Source organism: Erinaceus europaeus, chromosome 1 (genome assembly GCF_950295315.1).
Source record: "Erinaceus europaeus chromosome 1, mEriEur2.1, whole genome shotgun sequence".
In the NCBI taxonomy this organism is placed as follows: domain Eukaryota; kingdom Metazoa; phylum Chordata; class Mammalia; order Eulipotyphla; family Erinaceidae; genus Erinaceus; species Erinaceus europaeus.
Window position 1 is genome coordinate 210,055,204 of NC_080162.1, and position 24,563 is coordinate 210,079,766.

The 24,563-nt window shown below is 47.2% G+C and overlaps 3 long non-coding RNA genes across 4 annotated transcripts in view; 1 reads left to right on the forward strand and 2 right to left on the reverse strand.

Moving 5' to 3' along the window:
• Nucleotides 1-24,563, reverse strand: part of LOC132541340 (uncharacterized) — a 1,018,351-nt gene that overhangs the window by 816,888 nt on the left and 176,900 nt on the right. The gene's annotated exons all lie outside the window — the stretch shown is intronic.
• Nucleotides 278-18,057, reverse strand: LOC132542092 (uncharacterized). Its single transcript, XR_009553240.1, has 3 exons — nucleotides 17,929-18,057; nucleotides 475-1,052; nucleotides 278-375 (listed from the first exon to the last, which is right to left on the reverse strand). It is a non-coding gene; the product is annotated as an uncharacterized LOC132542092 (long non-coding RNA).
• LOC132542091 (uncharacterized) lies at nucleotides 11,273-12,500 on the forward strand. The gene is made up of 2 exons (XR_009553239.1): nucleotides 11,273-11,351; nucleotides 12,121-12,500. It is a non-coding gene; the product is annotated as an uncharacterized LOC132542091 (long non-coding RNA).

Sequence of the window (24,563 nt, forward strand, 5' to 3'; positions counted from 1 at the left end):
TAGTCTTAGATTGTGCTGCATCCTGCATGAATAAAGAGATACTGCCTACAGCTCAACCATGAGTCCCTGGTGGTCTGTTACCCGCCCGTGAAGCCAGCCCGGCGAAAACAACATAACCCATCGAAAACAACAAGGTCCAGTCAGGGGACTCAGGCCACCCTGCCCCCCTCACCCCTTAGTCAGGTCCAGTCAAGGGACTCAGGCCACCCTGCTCCCCTCACCCTTAGTCAGGTCCAGTCAAGGGACTCAGGCCACCCTGCCCCCCTCACCCTTAGTCAGGTCCGACCTGACACAAACATTGGCAAGAGAAGGACTACTTGGTGGTAGGGAGCTTCCAGTGGAAAGGATGGGACACAGAACTCTGGTTGGTGGGACCTGTGTGGAGTTATACCCTTGTTATCTTACAATCTTGTTAATTAAATCACCAATAAAAATAAAACTAGAGCCTGAAGTCTCGCCCTCTCTGAGACTTACATGACTTTATTTCTCAGATCTGGTCAGCTCCCACCTTGGGCCAAGGCTCAGTCACCAAGTCTCCCCATCTGCGGGGGCCATCTTGGCTTCCCTCCTGGGCCCCAGAGACAGTGCCACTTCTGAGCGCACGTCCAAGGGGAGAGTTGTCTAGCTCCTCCTGCAGCCACTGCAGCCTGGCCCAGCCTCCTCACCGTCCTCTTCTGCCCGCTGGATCTGCCGTGTGCTCTCCCTCCAAACAGGGACTTTGCCTCAGCCCTTCCCAGGCGGTGACTTAGAGAACAACTTGTTGCCTAAGCCGGAGCCCAAGGCAGGAGCAGAGCAGATGACACGGCCTGCTAGAGGAAGCCAGAAGTCTACTTTATGACAGGTTATTTCTGCCTGAGCCTGACAGTTAGACTCAGGTGGACTAAAGGTGCTGTCTGGGAAGATGGCGTCCAGTTGCGAACAGGATTAGAAGGCTGGTCAGGGCAGAGAGCGATCCCAGACATGTCACCTCTGAGGACGTCAACTCCAAGGCCAAGTACACAGAGTCCTGAGTTCTGAGGTGAAATCCAGATCTGGTTTTGTTGCCACAGTCACTGTAAGAGGGAGAGAGAGGAGGGGAATGTCCCTGCACCAAGGCTGCTTACAGTGAGGGGGGGACAGCCTGGCCTCACAGGTGACAGCACAGCCCCCAGGTGGCTTCCTTACCTGCACTCCCAGAGCACCCAGGCTGCATGGTGACAGCACAGCCCCAGGTGGCTTCCTTACCTGCACTCCCAGAGCACCCAGGCTGCACAGGTGACAGCACAGCCCCCAGGTGGCTTCCTTACCTGCACTCCCAGAGAACCCAGGCTGCACAGGTGACAGCACAGCCCCAGGTGCCTTCCTTACCTGCACTCCCAGAGCACCCAGGCTGCATGGTGACAGCACAGCCCCAGGTGGCTTCCTTACCTGCACTCCCAGAGAACCCAGGCTGCATGGTGACAGCACAGCCCCAGGTGGCTTCCTTACCTGCACTCCCAGAGAACCCAGGCTGCATGGTGACAGCACAGCCCCAGGTGGCTTCCTTACCTGCACTCCCAGAGCACCCAGGCTGCATGGTGACAGCACAGCCCCAGGTGGCTTCCTTAGCTGCACTCCCAGAGCACCCAGGCTGCACAGGTGACAGCACAGACCCCAGGTGGCTTCCTTACCTGCACTCCCAGAGCACCCAGGCTGCACAGGTGATAGCACAACCCCCAGGTGGCTTCCTTACCTGCACTCCCAGAACACCCAGGCTGCATGGTGACAGTACAGCCCCAGGTGACTTCCTTAGCTGCACTCCCAAGGGATCTTACTGGGCTGTGGAGCCCAGGAAATGGCAGCAGGACTGTAGCATTGCTGAGAAAGAAGCCTCCACAAGTAGGTCGGGCTCTAAGCAATGTTGCCCACTCTCTCAAGGCCTTGAGGAGCTGTTCCAGGTCATAGCTCTGTCCTTGCGCAGTGAGAAAGACAGAGGGCAGATAGACTGGTTGGCTATGGAGAACCATGCAGACCTCAGCATGTCGCCTCGCCTCAGTGAGTCCTAAGCCCACTCAAAGAACTGTCCCTATCGGCATGAGCCAGGGTCCCTCAGGTCTTTCCAGTCCATCACCCGACAAGGACTCAACACCAACACCTGTTTCCATTTCCTTGTATTTAATTAAACACACATCAAAATATCAACTTGAAACTCTGAAACAAAGGTGACTTAAGTCGTCTTAGCAGGAGCAAGGTTTGGCACCACACATGCTACCCTGGTCCCCACCTGCGGGCCAAACCTTCGGGAGCTGTGGAGAGGCAGGGCTGCAGCTGTCTCTACTGTTCTCTCTCTATCTTCCCCTTCCCCCCATTGCTCTCTGTCATGTCAAATTAAAAAAAATTGAAAAAAATGTTCACTAAGCCCCAACAATCACCCTAGTGGGGAAAAAAAAAGAACAGCCTTTATTTTATTTAGCAACAATTAAGTATAATTTTTGCTTTCCTGATAGATAATAAGTTATTTTTAAAATATTTTATTTATGTATTCTGAGTGAGAGAAAAAGATACACAGAGAGAGAGAAAGATCAGAGCCCTGCTCAGTTCTGGCTACTGGTGGTACTGAGGATTGAACCTGAGACCTCAGAGCCTCAGGCAGGAGAGTCTGTTCCCCCCAGTGCGGCACCCCATCAAAGTTCACCAGGGTTCTTGACAGGGTCATCTCCTCTGGACCTGCATTCAGACTTCAAGGAAGCTGGGCAGGAGGACGAGAATGGGTCGACGCATTCTCCCCCCGTTATTGCTACAAACAATTATACTGTCACAATTGATTAATAATGCTTTGGCAGTGCCTGGTGGGAATGGAGAGTCAGAAGCACCCCCTCTCCCTTACACAGGGACATATTTGAAAGTTACATTATGAAAGTGGGGAAGGTGGGTCAGCATAGACGGACAAAACAAGTCATGTTATGACCTGCCCCTCATAGAAACAATACAGAGATTGAGGCCTCCCAGGTACAAGTTGACGTATTGAAACAAAGAAAGATTAATAGTTAAACTGTACCAGACCTAGATGAGCAGTGGTCCACGACTAGGCAAAGATCTGTGTGCCCCCCATAGAAGATTAATGATAGAAATATCCCTCCGCAAAAGTCAAAAACAATTCTGGGTATGACCTCCCCTGAGAACAGAACGATACTAAGCATTGCACCATTCTTTACAGAAATAGGGGAGTAACATGTAGCCTGCAAAAGGCACAAGACTGAGCTGATTGTTTAGGCAACCTGAATGTAACCTGAAAAAGGTATAAAAGCTAATGCAGTTTCACTATTTAAATGAGTCCAGATTCACCCTCCAATAGAGTGTGGTGTCTATCTGTTCTCCCTCGCCGACTCCTGACCCACCAGGGAGGTTGCCTTCAAGACCCCTGACCCTCCTGCTGCTCATCCACTGTGGTGGTCCGTGGCAGGTGGCACCCGAACAGGGACTTGAAGGAAGACCACCCAGGTAAGATAGCAATCTGAACTATTAAGAAATTTAGGTCAGGATAGGACCCCGCAGGTTAAGGGGACTGCAGCCCCGCCACTGGAAGTAGCGGTCTCATAGGAAGCGGGAAGGTAACGGGGCGGGAGGGCTCAAAGAATGAAGGGCTCTTCCTCTTGGTCCTCCAGCAGATGCTGCTAAGACGAAGAATCAAGGTACCCCCACAAACAGCTGAAGCAATTCCTAACATTTATTAAGAAATGCTAAGTCCATGGTTCCCAGAAGAAGGAACACTATCACTAGAGGTAAAAAAGAGTAGGAGATGCAATAAAAGATTACTATGGTCCATTAAAAAAAGAGAGAGAGAGAGAGATTTAATTAGTTTTTTTTTAAGTTTCTCTCTGGTGTGCCCCTGGTTTCCCTGAGAAAAAACTTTATATATTGAAATATGGGGAAGACTAGGTTAAAAAAAAAATTAAGAGAGTTTTATGTCTGATATAGACCAAAAAATGTTCCAGTTAAAACCTTTTTACTTTAAAACTTGTTAAGAGATTTTTTAGACCTTACTCATAAGTTACTTTCACTTTCACAGCGACGTACTACTTCCCATATAGTTGTTTCTGGGATAACTCCCTATTTAAAAAGACTACAAAAATTATTATCAAATAATTGGCTTTTGAGAGCACACATTCTACTTGTCAAACTTTAATTAGTTCTTTTGGAGAGTTAGGCTCACATACCTTGGCCACTGCCACTGCCTTCTCCACCACACCCCCATGAGAGAGAGAGAGTGAAAGAAAAAAAAAAGCCACAAAAATTCCTTTCCAGCCTTTGCTTCAGTTTCTCATCACTGGGGCCAAAAAATCACCATTAAAAACCCCCTGATTAAATAGAAAGGTTTGCTGATAGACAAATAGAAAAGATCAGGTGTTCTACTAACATTGGGGCAAAGATATGCTTGTCTTTACACAGAAATATTCTCCCATTTAAATTCCCATCTGTGCCACAAAAAGTACTCTCTTGTTTAAAAAAGTGTCAGCTAGACAAGAAGATGTTTATGTACCTTTGTCTAAATTTATAGATCAGGTTTTAAAAATCATGCCACAAAAAGAGGAAACACAGATAATTATCAAACAATTGACTTCTGACTTGTCAGACCTTAATTTGTCAGACCTTTAAGAAAAATGGGCTTTTTAAGTGATTATATATGAACCACCCTTCCTACAAGACATAACTATAGCTGCTGCCCTACAGAGAAAAACTTGTACTGAATTCTTAAATAAACTAAATAAAGCAAATGGTGCCATCAAGAAAATTGACAGATATTTTTCCTATAGACAACAGGTAAATAATAATAATAATAATAATAATACATTAATTATAATTATTTTATAATAATTAAATTTAATAATGATAAACATTAAATAGTAACAAAAATAATAACAATTACTAAATAATAATAATTATTGAACAATAGTTATATATTGTTGAATAATTATATATTATTAAATAATATGATAATAATATAATATAGTTTATCATATAATATATTTATATAATAATAAATAATATAATAATATAATTTATTATATAACAATATAATGATATAATTTAGTATATAATAATAAAATAATATAATAATATAATAATAATTACTAAATAATAATGGTAATTATTATTATTTATATATGTGTGTTTTGAGTTTGGCTTTATGGCCTGAGAAACATTAATTTTAAGGTTGAAAAGTGTAAATAATCTTAGAGCCACAAAAGAGGGTTTACATCACAGTTCTTATGTGGTAGTGTAAAAATAAATATTTAAAGTAAAAGCCTAAGTATTTAAATTGACTAACTTCTTAAAAGTGTCAACATGACAATTCTTCATCTCCAAATTAAAATAAAAATTATATGTATGGTTTTAAGTCAGAGAGGTTCTGGGACATTATGGAGGGCCCCCATAATGCCCTGTGAAACTATTTCTGTGAAAATTAGTCCACAACAAAATTTGTTATTTGTTTGGCACTGTAAATCTTCTGAGAAGCACTGTCACAGATGTGTGTTGACTCTTTAAGTAACTAGAGTTTGTTTAAAGTTTAAAGTAAAATTAATTTAAAAAATCAATATACTTTAGTTAAATTTGGTTTAAAGATCCTGACATTCAGAGATTGATAGATAAGGTTAAATAAGCTAGACTTTAGATTTACTTTCTTTAAAATTAAAACAGAGCCTTTTAAAATATCACACACTTAGGGTGTGTCTCAATTTTAACTGAGTGTGACAAAAGACTAAAAGAGATATTATTGATATATATATAAAGTTGTCAAGTACCTTCTCATTTAAAAAAATAAAATAAACCTAGATAAACAAAAAATAACTTGTCAATGGTTATGCTGATAAATTTCATGCCTAAAGCTTTTGTTCTGGTACCACTCTATATATCTTTCCACATTTAAAAATATCTAATTTATTTCAAGACAGTGTCAAAAGTCTATTCTTTATAAGTTAAGTTGATACATATGTTTCTGATCTGATAAAAAGTTTAATATTTGATAAATCCTTAATAAACAAAGTTAGTCTAAAGATGTCATTATAAGAGGGTATAAAAGTAAAAGATTATTTTAAACATATATGACTTTTATAATGAGTAAAACACTATGATCCCAACATTAAACTAAGTTCTAATAATATGCTTAAATTGTTTAAGTGATTTTAAAATTATACTACAAAGATGATAATCATTTTATTATTAAAAAAGGCCTTCTAAAATTATATAAATATATTTAAACAAATTCTAAGTCATTAGATTATCAATTTTAATATTTTTCCTGGCCTTGTGTATGTCTTGCTGGTCACAAATAAAAGACTACAACCATGACAAGCCTTCACATAAAGAACCAGCCTTTCATATGGCGAAAAGCTTTATTAAAATAAAAAATTCCCGACATGTAGCCCAATTTCAGTTTATGTGACTTAATAATGTTTTTATGTTTTTCCAAAGATAACAAAATCTCAGCTGACTCCAACAGCCTTAGTAGTCTTTACTGATGGGTCCTCCTCAAAGACAAGACCACAGACTCCACACAACATTCTTAATAGAGCACTCTTTATCATTAATATTTTAAATTTGGACACACAAAGAAAATCTCCCAGTGATAGGTTCTAAAAAACTACAACTAACAGTAGATATGCACTGGTTAAATGGAAAGACCCCATCAGGGTCCTGGAAAAGACCAGATCCCATCCTCATATGGGGACGAGGGCATGTTTGTGTTTTCTCCCGTACAGATAATGAAGCCCGCTGGCCACCAGAGAGGTCTGTCCAACAAACGGAGGAGAAGAAGACAAAATGCCTGAAGATGCCGAGACTTATGAAAATTGACAGAAAGGATGGAGAAGCTGAGGCTTGAGATCACCCCGACATTGTTGTTCATGATTATACAAGAGAAATTAAGCTCATGATCTCCTCCCCATATGGGGTCGCTGCCATTACTAAAGGTCAACAGGTGGCTCAGCTACTCCTCTTACCCTTGACAACCACAGACAACCCCAGTTGCAAGACAACCCAGAGAGATAAAGGCCTTGGCTCCTCTGATACATATTGGGTACATACTGTCTCTAACAATAAACCCATGTTGATATTTCCCATGACATTGATACCCTTCAGGCCCAGATTAGCGCCATAAGCGCTTCCTCCCTAGATACCCCCGATGTTTGAGAATTTTCCCAATCTCTAAAAGAGGGCTTAACATCTCTCAACCCTATTAATTGGCTACATATTCTCATATCACTGGGAGGCAATGTTTTCATACTAGTAATTGTTCTGGTTATTCTTCCAGTCCTCTTCAAGCTCCTCTCCAGATCCATCAGACAGCTCCAAACCAAATTCCACCACTTTAAACTAAATAAAAAAGAGGGAAATGCACCACCCTGTCACGATCACCAGGGATCCTGACAGGGTCATCTCCTCTGGACCTGCATTCAGACTTCAAGGAAGCTGGGCAGGAGGACGAGAATGGGTCGACGCATTCTCCCCCCGTTATTGCTACAAATAATTATACTGTCACAATTGATTAATAGCGCTTTGGCAGTGCCTGGTGGGAATGGAGAGTCAGAAGCAGCCCCTCTCCCTTACACAGGGGCATATTTGAAAGTTACATTATGAAAGTGGGGAAGGTGGGTCAGCATAGATGGACAAAAGAAGTCACGTTATGACGTGCCCCTCAAAGAAAGAATACAGAGATTGAGGCCTCCCAGGTACAAGTTGACGTATTGCAACAAAGAAAGATTAATAGTTAAACTGTACCAGATCTAGATGAGCAGTGGTCCACGACTAGGCAAAGATCCATGTGCCCCCCATAGAAGATTAATGATAGAAACAGCCCTCCGCAAAAGTCAAAAACAATTCTGGGTATGACCTCCCCTGAGAACAGAACGATACTAAGCATTGTACCATTCTTTACCCATTCTTTTTTTTAATGTTTATTTTATTTATTTATTCCCTTTTGTTGCCCTTGTTTTATTGTTGTAGTTATTATTCTTGTTGTCGTTGTTGGATAGGACAGAGAGAAATGGAGAGAGGAGGGGAAGACAGAGAGGAGGAGAGAAAGATAGACACCTGCAGACCTGCTTCACCGCCTGTGAAGTGACTCCCCTGCAGGTGGAGAGCCGGGGTTCAAACCGGGATCCTTATGCCGGTCCTTGTGCTTTGCGCCACCTGGGCTTAACCCGCTGCGCTACAGCCTGACTCCCACTTTACCCATTCTTTACAGTTATAGGGGAGTGACATGTAGCCTGCCAAAGCCACAAGACTAAGCTGATTGTTTAGGCAACCTGAATGTAACCTGAAAAAAGTATAAAAGCTAATGCAGTTTCACTATTAAAATGAGTTCAGATTCACCCTCCAATAGAGTGTGGTGTCTATCTGTTCTCCCTCACGCCAACTCCTGACCCACCTGGGAGGTTGCCTTCAAGACCCCTGACCCTCCTGCTGCTCATCCACTGTGGTGGTCCGCGGCACCCCAGCACAATACTAACGGTTATTTTAGTGAGAGCAGTGTAGTTTTAACACTACAGTTTCCATTTCATCTTGGTTTAAGCTTTAGGACCTACTGATTAATGACTTGCTCCTGAATTTAGTTGTTACTAACAAGAGCTTTCCCAGTGCTGGCTGGAGGAGAAGCCTCCCAGAGCTGCTTCTTTGACTCCAGACTTGCCGGTACAGTTACTTTTCATCCACGTGGGTGTGTGGATGCTCATAGTAGAACTTTCCGGGTAAACTCCTAATTACCTGATAACAATGCTCATCAAAATTCTAGAAAGCCTATTGGTTACAACTGCAGGCCTTTCATGCATGCACCCCCCGCCCTGTTCCAAAGCCAAGTAATGTTATGTACTGTCTCTCTCTCTCCCTCTCCCTTTATCCCTCTCCCTCTCTCTCAATAAAAACATCTAAAAAAAAACTTAACGCAGCTCCCACTGAAATATTTCACTTAGAAATCTCAAATAGGCTGGCATGTTCTATTTCAGTCTTCCTAGGAGCAAAGACATAGATTAAACATCTCATTTTTAGTGACTGAAAGTGTTCTGACACATCAGTCCTTGTCACCTTAAATAAACACTTCTTAACAATATCTAAGTATAGTATGTGTAGGGAGTCAGGTGGTAGCGCAGCAGGTTAAGCACAGGTGGCACAAAGCACAAAGACCAGTGTAAGGATCCAGGTTCGAGCCCCTGGCTCCTCACCTGCAGGGGAGTCGCTTCACAGGCGGTGAAGCAGGTCTGCAGGTGTCTGTCTCTCTCTCCCTCTGTCTTCCCCTCCTCTCTCCATTTCTCTCTGTCCTACCCAACAATGACAATATCAATAATAACAACAATAATAACTACAACAAGGTCAATTAAAAAGAATAAATAAATATTTTTTAAAATTTAAGAAAAGAATAATGTGTACAAGCAGTGTACTTGTCATATGTTTTTGTTATGTTCTTATTTCTTATGGGTGATTTCATAGTGATTTACAAGATTGCCAGGCAGGAGAGAGAGACTCTGGACCTCGTGGCTGACCGGGAACGTAATGCAATTTTTTTTATTGATCAGATACAATGCCTTTTATATATCTCTTTAACCGGACGTGGCAAGTGGGAAAAGGAAAGGGGGTGGAGCAAAAAAGGAGCCTGACAGTAGAAAGCTTCCATAGCAGCTGTTGCAAAGGTTCTAACCTGTTGGGTAGTATGCCACCTTCTTATAAATCTGCTGCTTACGTGTCCCTGTTCCGGGCGCCAGATGCCGGGATAGCCTGAGGGTGCTTCTTCCCGAGCTAGTGCTCTCTGGGTTGGAGAGAACTCAACTGGAGCCGATCTAGGCTGCTGCGTGGGAGAGGGATCAGGAACTCGTGCCGCACCAACTTCCACAGGAGATACACTCTGGAACTCTCGGAGCCGGAAAGCAATTTCCAGGTGTCTTTAATCAGAAGAGCAACTGTTTTTATACTCTCCAAGTAGGGTGGAAACAGGATGTGATATAGAGAGGGTGGAGAGAAAAGTGACTGGTGAAAATCAGAGTGTGACAAGGAGGGGGCGGAACAGGCGAGAATCCTATCACTGAACCACCAATGCCCTGGAGTGCTTTATGTAAATGTAAAAGTGATTTATGTAAATAGACCAAAGCTTTGGATCAGTAAATCCCTATATAGGCATATGGTTAAGCAGAAGCCAGGGGGAGGTGGCATACTACCCAACACTAACCAATGGGATTAAACCAATACCCTGCAGGCAGGGCGGGTCTCAGGCAAAACAGTGATTATATAAATAGACCACAGCATCAAGCAATGCAGGGGACCTGGCGTAATGACCAACACAGGATTCTAAGGTAGCAGGTACACTCCCACACCACTCTCACCACCAAAGTCCTGTGTCCTCATACTCCACCAATGGTGATCAGCATACTTCTCCTAAGGCCATAGCTATGGGTGAAATACATATCTCTATATATCTATATCTATATAGATATATAGATATGTATCTTTTCATTCACTTCTAAGCCCTGCCTTTATTTCCTTTCTAAGCTACACTGATTACAATTACTGAGTGTCCTTTTATTTTTCTTCTTCTTTCTCAGATAACAGAAACAGTGCATGACTTCCTCTGGTGTTTTTCAGACTCATCTTCTCTCAGTGGTGGCATAAAAACAAAGGTTCCTTGTCACAAATGTTCCAGGTCCTGAAGAGCTGGAGTTCAGGTCATCTTCCCCTGACATTTCTCCCCCTCTGGGAGTCTGGACCCAAATTCTTTATGGGGAGCAGAAGGTGGGAGTTCTGGCTTCTGCAACTGCTTCTCCACTGGACATGGGTGTTGGCAGGTGGATCCACACCCCCAGCCTATGTCTGTCTTTCCCTAGTGGGACAGGGCTCTGGGGAGGGGAGGTTCTAGGACACATGGGTGAGGCCGTCTGCCCAGGGAGGTCCGGATGGCGTCATGGTAGCATATGCAGCTGGGTGGCTGAAAGTGGTGAGCACATCATATATTTTTTAAGCACGTTAAGTATAATGTGCATATCCAAAGATAAAGTCAAGATTGAAAAATTTAGAAAAGTATACTCAAAACTTTAAATACGAACATTATAAGATCAGTATATATTTACAAAGCACCCTGTTTAAAACACAGATTAAAAAAAAAAAAAAAAAAGACCAGAAAATTATCTTCACCACCCAAGGTCATTTGTTGACTCTTCCAGTTTTCTACCACTCCAGCCTGGTGGAATTGTACCAGTGTCATCTTACAATCTTGTTAATCATTATTAAATCACTGATTAAAAATTTGTTAAAAGAAACTCAAATCCTTAGAACTTATGAGTCATTCATTACCGCAGATATATTTAGAGTGTAAGCAAATGCTGAGTCCCCACTGCACCCAGTTCTAGAAGGTAAGAAGCAATTTCCTCCACATCTAAGATCTTAGCTTGTTGTGGGCATGGGTTTTTATTTGGTTGTTTCATTCCTAAATATGCAATAAAAATGTAATCATGTTTGCTATTGTGCTATATAAATGGAAGATCTACTAGAAAGAATGAGAGAAAGAAAGAAAGAAAGAAAGAAAGAAAGAAAGAAAGAAAGAAATGGAAAAAAGAGAGAGAGAGGGAGTGAGAGAGAAAGAAAGGAGGGAGGTCAGAGCAAGCTGCCATTTGTGAAACACATAGGCAGTGTCTGGGAAAGCAGACTACAGAGCTGGGGCAGGCTTCCAGAACTTGGAGACTAGGCGTTATTTCACCCTGGCCAGCTATCAGTCCCAGTACCCCTCACACACCCACACCCCATGGCCCTCACTCCATGAGCTCAGTTAAGAGTTTAAAAGCCATGGGCCCCTGGGAATAGACCTCAAATAGACTTCCTGGTTTCTTCCCACACAAAGACCCCTAGTTCCATCTGCTCTGTTCCTATCTTTGGGTTCCTGTTTACTTTTATTTTTATATTTTTTTAAATATGTATTTATTTATTTTCCCTTTCTGTTGTCCTTGTTTTTTATTGTTGTTGTAGTTATTATTGTTGTTATTGATGTCGCCAAACTGAGACCCTTCCGCCTGTCCTTACGCTTCGCTTGCGCCATGTGCACTTAACCCGCTGTGCTACCGCCCGACCTCCAGGTTTCCTGTTTATTAAACAATTTTTCCTACTTTATATCTTACTGCCTTTCAGCCACCCAGTTTCAGATGCTACCATGACGCCATCCAGACCTCCCTGGGCAGACGGCCTTACCCATGTGTCCTGGAGCCTCCCCTCCCCAGAGCCCTGCCCCACTAGGGACAGACAGACACAGGCTGGGGCTGTGGGTCCTCCTGCCAACACCCATGTCCAGTGGAGAAGCAATGACAGAAGCCAGAACTCCCACCTTCCGCTCCCCATAAAGAATTTGGGTCCCTGCTCCCAGAGGATAAAGAACAAGGAAGCTTCAATGGAGGGGATGGGACAGGGAGCTCTGGTGGTGGGAACTGTGTGGAATTGTACCCCTGTGATCTTAGAGTCTTGTTAATCATTATTAATTCACTAATAAAAAATTATATTTAAAAAGCTCAAAACCAAGAATTTAGCTGTCAACCCCACAATCTGAGCCAGGGCCCGCATCCATTTCACACATAGCACAGGAACCTGTGTGGTCTGTGATGTTCTCGTACCAGGTACGACTCCTGCTAGGGAGAAGACAGATGAAATATGCACTTTACTTAGTATTTTAAGTGACATTTCTAGTTAAAGACTGCTTTGAAGAAACAGCTCATCGAGCATACTGGAGTACGAATGTGCAATTCACATCCATACTGTAAACACAGGTACAGAAGGACCTACAGAGAAGCAGACAGACGCCTGCAGGGCTGTTCCACTGCTCATAGGATACACCCCACCCCATACACACACGGAGGTGGAGGCCAGGGGCTTGAACCCGGGTCCTTGCACATAGTAGCCAATGTGCCACCCTTCCTGCATTTGTACTTTTAATCCCAGTACCTGGCCCCAGCACTAGGCATTCTGATGCCAGGGGTTTTGGGACTCCAGCGTGCACCTGACCTGAGAGGAACACGTAGGCCCAGAGCCCGTGTTGCTCCAAGGACAGCCGCCCTCACAAAGGCCCTGCACATTGTCCTTGGCGGCCCAGCACCCTGGCTGCCTGCCACAGGACTTTCCTCCACTCACTGAGGGAAACTGCTGGTCTGAGAGTCTCTTTCTAGGAGAACACGGTGCCCCACGCCTGGGCTTCCTCACTTCCCAAGAGATACTAGATGTGTGGATGCTATGACGGAGATAAGAGTGAAAGATGGGCTGTTCTTCAAGGACCTGGCATCCTGCTGTGGATTGTGAGACCTTTTCTATGCTCTCTGCATCACAATAAAGTTCACAGAGATCAGTGGCAACCAAACCCCCAGAAAGAGGAAGAAGAAATAGACAGCTGTAGAAAGAATAGTCAGCCCACATCTGCAACCTTAGGAGAACGGCTGTAGCTCCCATGGAGGGAGTGGGGACACAGAGCTCTGCTGGTGGGATGGTGTGGAGTTATACCCCTGATATCTTGAAGTTTTGTAAATCAATACTAAATCAATAATTAAAAATAAAAAAAGGGGAGTAGGGCAGTAGCGCAGAGGGTTAAGCGCATGTGGCACAAGGCTCAAGGACTGGCCTAAGGATCCCGGTTCGAGCCCCCGGCTCCCCACGTGCAGGGGAGTCACTTCACAGGTGGTGAAGCAGGTCTGCTGTCTTCCTTTCCTCTCTCCATTTCTCTCTGTCCTATCCAACAACGACGACAACAATAATAACTACATCAATAAAACAACAAGGCAACAAAAGGGAATAAATAAATATTTTAAAAACTTAGAAAGAAAGAGGAAAAGAAAAGAAAGGAAAAGAAAAGAAAAGAAAAGAAAAGAAAAGAAAAGAAAAGAAAAGAAAAGAAAAGAAACAGGCTGGGGTGTGGATCCACCTGCCCATGTCCAGTGGAGAAGCAGTGACAGAAGCCAGAACTCCACCTTCTGCTCCCCATAAAGGATTTGGGTCCCTGCTCCCAGAGGGATAAAGAACAGGGGAGCTTCCAATGGAGGGGAGGGACAGGGAGCTCTGGTGGTGGGAGCTGTGTGGAACTGTGATCTTTCAATTTTACTAATCATTGTTAGATCATAATAAAAAACTGTCAGAGGGTGGACACACCAGATGCCCCAAAGTAGGAAATGAGTGAAAGAAACGCAGGCCGCCAGGAGACACAGCGGAGGCCACAAGTCTGAGCCCTGGTGTCATATACACCACAGATGCTTTGGTTCTTGGTCTCTCTTTCTCCCTTTCATAAATAAATAAACCTGAATTTTTAAAAAATTTCTTTATTGGGGAATTAATGTTTCACATTCGACAGTAAATACAATAGTTTGTCCATACATAACATTTCCCAGTTTTCCACACAACAATACAACCCCCACTAGGTCCTCTGTCATCCACTTTGGACCTGTATCCTCCCCCCACCCACCTATCCCAGAGCCTTTTACTTTGGTGCGATACGCCAATTCCAGTTCAGGTTCGACTTGTGTTCTCTCTTCTGATCTTGTTTTTCAACTTCTGCCTGAGAGTGAGATCATCCCATATTCATCCTTCTGTTTCTGACTTATTTCACTTAACATGAATTTTTTCAAGGTCCATCCAAGATCAGTTGAAAACGGTGAAGTCACCATTTTTTACAGCTGAGTAGTATTCCATTGTGTATATGTACCACAACTTGCTCAGCCACTCATCTGTTGTTGGACACCTGGGTTGCTTCCAGGTTTTGGCTATTACAAATTGTGCTGCCAAGAACATATGTGTACACAGATCTTTTTGGATGGGTGTGTTGGGTTCCTTAGGATTTATCCCCAGGAGAGGAATTGCAGGATCATAGGGCAGGTCCATTTCTAGCCTTCTGAGAGTTCTCCAGACTGTTCTCCACAGGGGTTGGACCCATTGACATTCCCACCAGCAGTGCAGGAGGGTTCCTTTGACCCCACAGCCTCTCCAGCATTTGTTGCTGCTGTTACCTTTTCTGATGTGTGATATTCTCACAGGAGTGAAGTGGTCTCTCATTGTTGTCTTTATTTGCATTTCTCTGACAATCAGAGACTTGGAGCATTTTTTCATGTGTTTCTCAGCCTTTTGGATCTCTTCTGTGGTGAATATTCTGTCCATGTCCTCCCTCCATTTTTGGATAGGGTTATTGGTTTCCATGTTGTTGAGTTAATTTGGCAAGCTCTTTATACATTCTGGTCATCAGCCTCTTATCTGATGTGTGGCATGGAAAGATCTTCTCCCATTCTGTGAGGGGTCTCTTGGTTTGGGTAGTGTTTTATTTTGCTGTGCAGAAGCTTTTTAACTTGATGTGGTCCCATAGGTTTATGCTTGTTTTAGTCTTCTTTATAATTGGATTTGGTTCATTGAAGAGGTCTTTAAAATTTATACGGAAAAGTGTTCTGCCAAAATTTTCCTCTAAGTATCTGACAGTTTCTGGTTTAACATCCAAGTCCTTGATCCACTTGGAATTTACTCTTGTGTTTGATGAAATATAGTGGTTTAGTTTCATTCCTCTGCATGTTTCAACCCATTTTTTCCAACACCATTTGTTGAAGAGACTCACCTTTCCCCATTTAATAGTCTGGGCTCCTTTGTCAGAGATTAGATGTCCATAGGTATGGGGCCTTACGTCTGGGCTCTCAATCCTATTCCACTGGTCAGTGTGTCTATTCATGTTCCAGTACCAAGCAGTTTTGATGACAATGGCCCTATAATACAGTTTGAGATCTGGGAGTGTGATGCCTCCAGTTCTGTTCTTTCTACTCAAGATTGTTTTGATAATTCTAGGTCTTTTCTGGTTCCAGATAAACATTTGTAGCATTTTTTTCTATTCTCCTAAAAATGTGTTTGGGATCTTGATGGGGATAGCATTCAATTTGTAGATGGCTGTGGGTAGTATATTCATTTTGATTATGTTAATTCTTCCAGCCCATGAACATGGAATATCTTTCCACTTCTTTGTGTCTTTTTCAGTTTCCTTGAGTAGTGACTCATAATTTTCAGTATACAAGTCTTTCACTTCTTTGGTGACAAACCTGATTTTTTTTTTAAATAAAGGAACAGTTGGCTGTAAGCAGTATTCTAGAGGTCCAGCTCACGCCCCAAGGAGCAGAGAGTCTTGGAAGGAGACCTTGGCAGATAAGGATGTCATGGCAGGGGTAACGGAGAGGGGAGAGGGAGAGCAGTCAGAAGGCAGGAATCCTGGCAGAAGCCTGAGATTGGCACGCAGCTGGCAGCTGCAGACCCAGGCAGGCAGTGACCACGTCACCCTGCTCCTGGCTCCGTCTCCTACCGACCCCACCTGGACCTAAGCCCTGGGCCAGCAGAGCCTCCAGGGGCTGGGCTTCCTGGCAAGGCAGGCATTACATAAGTCACGTCAGTCTCCAGGCTGTCCACATCCTCTTTCACATCTGAGACACTCTTACTGGTACCCGCTCAGCCACCTGCCCCCACCCAGAGTCCACACTTGCCCCCTTGCCAGACTGCATTCTATTCACCCCTGACTGACAGACATGCTCCCTCCACCCAGAGAAGCTCCCCTCCCACAGGAACATACAACCCCCACTCCCCTTAGTGAGATGCTCATTAAACTACCCAGCGTCTCCTGTGAGTGTGTCTGTCTGCTGCGCAGCAGTGAGCTGGTGAGGGCAGGGTCCCAGTTTGCTCCCCAGAGGGGCTTGGTGCTGGGCACACAGGAAGTGGTACACAGAAAGTGGGGTGAATCCTACATAGGGGTCCCCGTTGGGAGCCCCTGGGGAGTGAGATGTGAGCAGGAGGCAGCTTGGGGATGGCCTAGCAGACCCTGGGCAGCCTTAGTGACGGTCCATCTGGGCACAAGGTGTCCAAGGCACACAGCCCAGGGACCAATAGCTGCCAGAGGCCACAGCACCTCTTAGCTGCAGGGACAAGGACAGGAGCCCAATAATAAATAAATGTTTTTTTAAAGAAATGCAACTGAGACTCCTAGGGGCTGAAGAAACAATATGTTTGTGTAGTGAGTCAGTATTGCTCTTGGATAAGAAGCGTTTATCTGAAATAGGAGCAGAATCCCAAACAGAACATCAGCACATCTTGAATTAGCCCCGGGCTGGAGAGAGCATAGTGCTCGTGGAAAGACCCTCATGCCTGAGACCCTGAAGTCCCAGGTTCAATCCCCAGCACCACCATACACCAGAGACAAGCAGAGCTCTCGTCTCTGACTTTATATTAAAAATAAGTAAACAGATCATTGAAAAGGCAGGAGAATGAAAATCAGAAAGGTGAGAGGAACGTAAGGGCAGAAGTTCAGCTCTGCTGTCACCAACACTGTGAGTATGGTTTCTCCCCGTCTCAGCCTGAGAGTCCATCTGTCTGTGTCTCTCCACGGGCCAGAAATGCAGTTCCCCTGGGATCCTGCAGGTGGTGCTGCTGCGCTGAGATGGAAACCCGCTTCTTCCAGCTCTCAACAGGCCCCACTTCCTTTCCTTTTTTCTTGTTTTAAAAGTAATTTTATTGATTGATTGATTTTTACCAGAGCACTGCTCAGCTCTGGTTTATGGTGGTGTCGGGGACTGAACCCAGGACTGTGCAGCGTCAGGCAGGAGAGTCTCTGCATAATCATCATGCTATCTACCCCACTTAAATAATTTTATATTATCTTTATTTATTTATTGGATAGTGACAGAGAGAAATTGAGAGGAGAGGAGGAAACAGAGGGGGAGAGACAGAGAGACCCCTGCAGCCCTGCTTCACCACTCCTGAAGCTTCCCCCTGCAGGTGGGGACCAGGGGCTCGAACCTGGGTCCTTGCGCACTGTAACCCGTGTGCTCAACAGGTGCGCCACCACCCGGCCCTCCCGCCTCATTTCCCTCTGTGCCTTCCCAGCCTCCCCCAGTGGCCTGGAAGCACCCTGAGTGGGGCGCAGATGGCCCTGGATTCCAAGCCCAGACTCACCACTTTCTGGCTGCTGACCACGCCTGGTGGTCTGCCAGAGAGGCCCAGGACGCAGAGCCCGAGAACAAGTCATTGTTTTGCCCACCGTCGTCTAGAAGCCTGGGTCAGAAACCTCGGTCAGGAGCCTCGGTCAGCAGCCTCAGCCAGGACTTCGGTCAGCAGCCTCGGCTGGGAGCCTCGACCGGGAGCCTCGGTCAGGAGCCTCGGTCAGGAGCCTCGGTCAGCAGCCTCGGTCAGCAGCCTCGGTCAGGACTTCGGTCAGCAGCCTTGGTCAGGAGCCTCGGTCAGCAGCCTCAGCCAGGACTTCGGTCAGCAGCCTCGGCCAGGAGCCTCGGTCAGCAGCCTCGGTCAGGAGCCTCGGTCAGCAGCCTCGGTCAGCAGCCTCGGTCAGGACTTCGGTCAGCAGCCTCGGCCAGGAGCCTCGGTCAGCAGCCTCGGCCAGGAGCCTCGGTCAGCAGCAGTGCCTGGCGCCTGGAGCACTCAGCCTTCCTCTCCCTCCTGCGCACAGAACTGTGGGAGCAGGTGTGCCCAGCTGGCCTGCCCACTGGCTGATCGAAATCAAGACTTGACCCTTGCTGAGAACACGGCTTATTGGGGTCAGGCGCTGGTGCACCTGTTAAGTGCTCACATCACAGTGAGCAAGGACCCGGGTTACAGCCCCCAGTCCCCACCTGTGGGGGGAAGCTTCACAAGTGGTGAAGCAGGGCTGCAGGTGTCTCTCTGTCTCTCTTCCCCTCTATCTCCCCCTCCTTTCTCAGTTTTGGAGAGTCAGGCAGTCCCTACCCTTGTTGATCCACATTGAGGGCCAGGTCCTATAGGGGCCCACAGAGGGATCCATTATGCTGTTCCTGATGGAGCTGACCAGTGATGATGAAGAGAGGATCTGTTAGAGGGCTAGGCCCATCATGTCTGTGTGGGAATCTCAGGACTCCCCGACTAGGGCCCCAGGTGATGGGGTGGCCTGCTAGTGACTAAAGAGTCATGATTAAAGTGTGCCAGTCTCTTGCCCTTATCCAGCTTTTGTCATCCTCACTTTGTCTGACATTATTGCCTTCAGGTCCCAGATTATTAAACTATTTGTTCTGCTTTATCTTAACGCTTTTTCAGTCGCCAAGCTGCAGATGCTACCGTGATACCATCCTGACTTCCCTGGGCAGATGACCTCACTAGTGTGTCCTGGAGCCCCCCCTCCCCAGAGCCCTGCCCCACTAGGGACAGACAGAGGCAGGCTGGGGGTGTGGATCCACCTGCCAACACCCATGTCCAGCGGAGAAGCAATGACAGAAGCCACAACTCCCACCTTCTGCTCCCCATAAAGAATTTGGGTCCCTGCTCCCAGAGGATAAAGAACAGGGCAGCTTCCAGTGGAGGGGAAGGTCAGGGAGCTCTGGCGGGGGGGAGCTGTGTGGAATTGTGCCCCTCATATCCCACAATCTTGTTGATCATTATTAAATCACTAATAAAAAGGTAATATAATGATTTAAATAAATGGTCCCCTCGGGCCAGAGAACAGGGCTCCCCTTGAGGTGTGTCCAGGAAAGGACGCTCTCTGCGGCCTTCTCCTCTGGGCAGTGCTGAGTGAAGGCTGGCCGCCCTCCAGAGACAGAGCCCCAGGAATCCGGCCTAGGAAGGACCCAGAGGCTTCTGGTTAAACCATCAGGAAGCCCACAGGCCTCCTCATGGCACATCAATAATTGGCGGTGACAGCCTGTTTCCGTGGAATGACAGCCAGCCGCTGGCTACCGCGGCCTCAGAGCTTCCTCTCTCCGCTGCCGGTCAGCAAGGTCCCCCAGGGGCCCCGGGGAGGAGTAAGAGGCCCAGGAACAAGCAGGATCCCCACTCCAGGAGACCAGAGTACGGGCTCCAGCTCCCAGGACAGCAGCGCCCACTTCCGGTCCTGTGCGGGTGCAAGAGGCCGCGCCTGTCCTGGGCACATCTCAGAGGTAAACAAGGCCAACAAGGCCAGGGCCCCATGGCAGTCTCAGAAGTGGCTGGGCCTGAAGGTCTGGGCCCACAGAGGCACAAGGCCCAGGAAGCCACGTCCTGGCCTCTCCGGCCCAGCTCATTCTTGCCCTCACAACACAGGAGTCAAGTCTCCAGTTCGTCTGCTTTCTACCAAGTCAGCTAGTAAAAGCAATGCTTACTGCAGGTGCGATGCTGATTTCTGGATTCATACAAGAAATATCAGGGGCCGGGTGGAGGAGTACCCAGTCGAGGACACAGGGTCCCATGCACAAGGGCCCAGGTTCAAGCCTCCGGTTCCCACCTGCGGGGGGGGGGGGGGGAAGGTTCATGAGTGGTGAGGCAGGGCTGCAGGCATCTCTCTCCCTCTCTATCTCCTCTCCTCTTAATTTCTCTCTGACTCTATTCAATAATAAATAAATAAATATGAAATATTAAAAAATTATAAGAAGAAATATATATAGGGACCAGGTGGTGGTATATCTGGTTGAGAGCACATGTCACGATGCACAAGGGCCAAGGTTCAAGTCCCCACCCAGCTCTCCATCTGAGAGGGAAGACTGTCTGTGGGTGTCTCTCTTTCTCAAGCCCTCTCCCACCCCCCTCAATTTCTCTGTTTCTGTTCTAAATAAATAGATGAATGAAATGAAATACTTAATAAAGGAATTTTCTAAGAAGAAATATGGCCTTTTTTTTTTAGATAGGACAGAGAGAAATTGAGAGCAGATGGAAGAATAGAGGGAAAGAAAGACACCTACAGGCCTGCTTCACCACTCCTGAAGTGGCCTCCCTGCAGGTGGGGAGTGGGGGTTCAAAGCCCGGTCCTTGCACTTGGTAATATTTGCACTCAGCCAGATGTGCCACTGCCCCCATTCCTTTCTCTCTCTCTCTCTCTTTCTATTTTTATTAAATAGGAAAGAGAAACATTGAGAGAGCAGGGGGAGATTGAAAGGGAAGAAAGACACCTGCAGACCTGCTTCAGTGCTTGTGAATTGGTCCCCTGCAGGTGGGGACTGGGAGTTCAAACCCAGGTCTTTGTGCCTGAAAATATATGGAATTAACCTGGTACACCACCGCCCTTCAAGGGTTTCTCTGATATCCTAAAGGCCTCAGGATCTCCTGGGAGTTGAGCAATCAAGGCAAGGCATCTTTTGTTATTCTAATAATGTCCTGTCCGGAAAGGCTCTAGGCTACCAGGACAACTAAACCATAAAAGGACTGGTACTGGCTATGGCTGCACTCTCTCCAGAAGGAGGGCACCACTGCCCCTCTCCCCTCCCTGGTGCACAGGGGGCTGTTCCTCCTGCCAGGCTCGAAGAAAATGTTCTGAATTTCTTCCTCCTTTTGGTTTTATTTTATTTTGTGTTTTATTTTCTCCCCTTTTTGGGGGGGGGGGTATTCAGAGTGGGCCGGGCCCCTGGGTGAGACACAGCTACCTCTGTTGGCATCTTTTTAATACCAGGAACCCAGCGGCTCCAGCCACTGAGTAGCTAGAATAGAATAAAGTGAAAAAAAACAAACAGCAAATTTCTTGATGAAAATTGAAAATAAAAGTTTCCTTGTATTTTTTTTAAAAAAGGAGTGGTACTTTCACTGACCCCCATCCCTGCAGCCCCACCCAGGGAAGAGGGGCTGGGGCTGGCCCAGTGGTCAGTGGTCAGGAGTCAGGAGCCCCCGACAAGAGAGACCTCAGCCAGGGCTTCTACCTGCCTCTGCTCCAAGCTCCCTGGGGACACACAGATCAGTTCTGTCCTCACTAGCTGCTGACTGGAAGGAAGCCTTTGGAGTCCTTTGTGACCCGTCCCAGCTCCTGCCAGTAGCCTGGTGTCCTGCAGTCTGTGAGCCTTGCAGCAAAGTCCTTGAGCCCACAAGTGGGGAGTCAGGGGCCCCCAACTGACAGGCAGCCAGCAGTGGGAAACCAGGAGCAGAGGGTGCTTGACTGGCGTGCAAAGCTGTGGGGCCTGGAGGAGCAGGTCTCCACACTCTGCAGGGTCACGACACAGGGGACCAGCCGTCAGGTCGTGAGCCATGGCATGGGCATAAAGGTGCCTGCCGTGCACGTGTACCCCTGTCACCCCGTCAGGTCGTGAGCCATGACAGGTGAATAAACATGCCTGCCGTGCACATGTACCCATGTCACACTGTCAGGTTGTGAGCCATGACATACGCATAAACATGCCTGCTGTGCACATGTTCCCATGTCACCCTGTGTCACATGTGCCGCTACCCACCTGTGCTGCACCAGCTCTGCCTACCCATGCTCAAAGACACTACTCGCCTTCCATGCATGCCAGGCACATGTAACAGACACACATAAACATGCACAGTACAGGCGTGCAGCACAGAGGGGCTCACCGCCTGGCCTGCAGCTCTCCAGGCAGGTGGGGTGAGACTCAGACTCTGCTGGGTGGTCCTGGGGGACACTGGGGTGTGGGCGTCACCCCTCAGGCAGGGAGACACCGGCCACATGTTTGTTCTTTGCCTTTGCAGACAGCCTGCCTGCTGTTTGCCCAGAAGCTGCCTCCTCTGCCCCTGGGTGGTGGTGCCGACGGGGTCAGGTGTGGTCAGGTGTGGCCTCTCGTCTCTCACGGGGTGCTGGACTCAACAAGCAGAACCCTGTCCCACCTGGCACGGCTCCGGGCAAAGATGGCTTGCTCTGCAGGACTGAAGGGTAGGAACAGAGGGAGTGAGTGCTGAAGGGTCCCGAGCCTAGGCCCTGCCCCTGTCGGCCACAGTGGTTTCCGGTTTCGCCTGCCAGTTGTTGGAAACCTATGTCACCAGGCCGGCATCTGTCTGCAGCCAGCAGGGCTACAGTGAGGCCCAGGGAACTGAATCAGAATCAGTTTTTCAAAGTAGTCTTTCACTGTCTGGAAAGAAGAGCTTCCCTCTGGGTACGCAGTGCAGGGCGTGGGGCTTGTCAGTGCAACACGCTACCCACTGCTCCGCCGCCCAGGCCACTAGAGTGCTTCTCTGCCCACTACTATGTTTCAGAAACATAGAGTCTGTTCAACAGCCCTGCCCCTACCTATCCGGGTGGAGGTGGAGGCTTGGCACAGAGTCTTTGTTCCCGAAAACCACACCTGTGACTCAGCACAGAGCTGCAGGAAAGCCCCCTCTCCTAACTCTGCACCCAGAGCTCCCAGATCCTCCACCAGGTGGCTCACAGACAGACAGACAGACAAGTGTGCTTGTTCGGGCTTTAACTCACAAGGATTCTTTTTCTTTTTTAAAAACCTTTTTATTTACTTATTAGTGGATAGAGTCAGAGAGAAATTGAGAGGGAAGGGAAGATAGAGAGGGGGAGAGACAGAGAGACACCTGCAGCCCTGCTTCACCACTCGCGAAGCTTTCCCCCCTGCAGGTGGGGACCAGGGGCTTGAACCCGGGGCCTTGTGCACTGTAATGTGAGCGCTTCACTTCAGGTGCTCCACTGTCTGGGCCTCTCTCTCTCTCTCTCTCTCTCTCTCCCCCCCGGCATTCTTTCTCTTGTCTCTGCCTCCATCTTCTCTCTTCCTTCAAGCCTCCTCCCCCTCCCTCATCTCTCTTATCTTGGGGCTGCTGACTCTCCCAGGAATTATTTCCTCTGCATGTTGGGAAACACTTGCTCAGCCCCAGTTCAGGTCAACCCAGAGGACAGACGTCACCAAGGAGAGGGTGTCTCTGTGGTGACTGTGTGCTCCTCCAGGGGAAAGGATGGGAGTGTGTCCCAGGGCGGCAGTCACCTGAAACTTCCTCCCCAAGATTCAGCCCTCAGGGACCCCAGCAGCCCTCCGCCCACTGGGCTGTGGTGACAGGATTGTTTTCAGCAGGGGCGGGCTGGGGGCAGACACGCGGGCCAGGGGAGCCTTCTGGGAGGAGGAGTTGTCAGGCTTTCTCAGAATGAGTCCTTTTCTCAAAGATGACTCTCCACAGGCCTGATCTCAGCTGCAGGGCTCTTGGAACCTTTTGCCACTGCATTCCTAGCATGACTGCCTTCTTCCTCAGGCCTGAGGGCAAGTCCCCCCCCCCCAACTCCCCACCCAGGTCTTTGCTGACAGACAAGGAAGGGAACCCAGGACCTGCAGCAGAACCCAGCGGGAGGCTGAAGGGAGAGGGCAGATCACAGTGGGCGCCTGGCCACGGCCACAGGACCTGGACAAGCCAGCCGGTCACGTGGCCTCCGTCCCGACTCAGATGGCCTCAAAGGCCTCAGGGTGGAATTTCATTCGTGATTGAATATTGATTCACAGAATTAGAAGACAACAGGACACCACTCCACATGGTTCCCACCACCAGACTTCTGGGTCGCAGTCTCTGCGCTGGAAGCTACAGCCCTTCTCCTAGGGTTGCAGAATGAGCTAGCTATTATTTCTACAACTGTCTGTCTGTCTGTCTATATTTCTCCCTTTTCCCTATGGTCCCATTTTTCTCTTCCTTTCCAAGTCACACCTAAACCTATTTTTTGTTTGTCTTTGTTTTTCTTTTTAAATTTATTTATTTATTCCCTTTCATTGCCCTTGTTGTTTTATTGTTATAGTTATTATTGTTGTTGTTATTGATGTCATTGTTGTTGGATAGGACAGAGAGAAATGGAGAGAGGAGGGGAAGACAGAGAGGGGAGAGAGCGTAAGACACCTGCAGACCGGCCTCACCACCTGTGAAGTGACTCCCCTGCAGGTGGGGAGCCAGGGCTC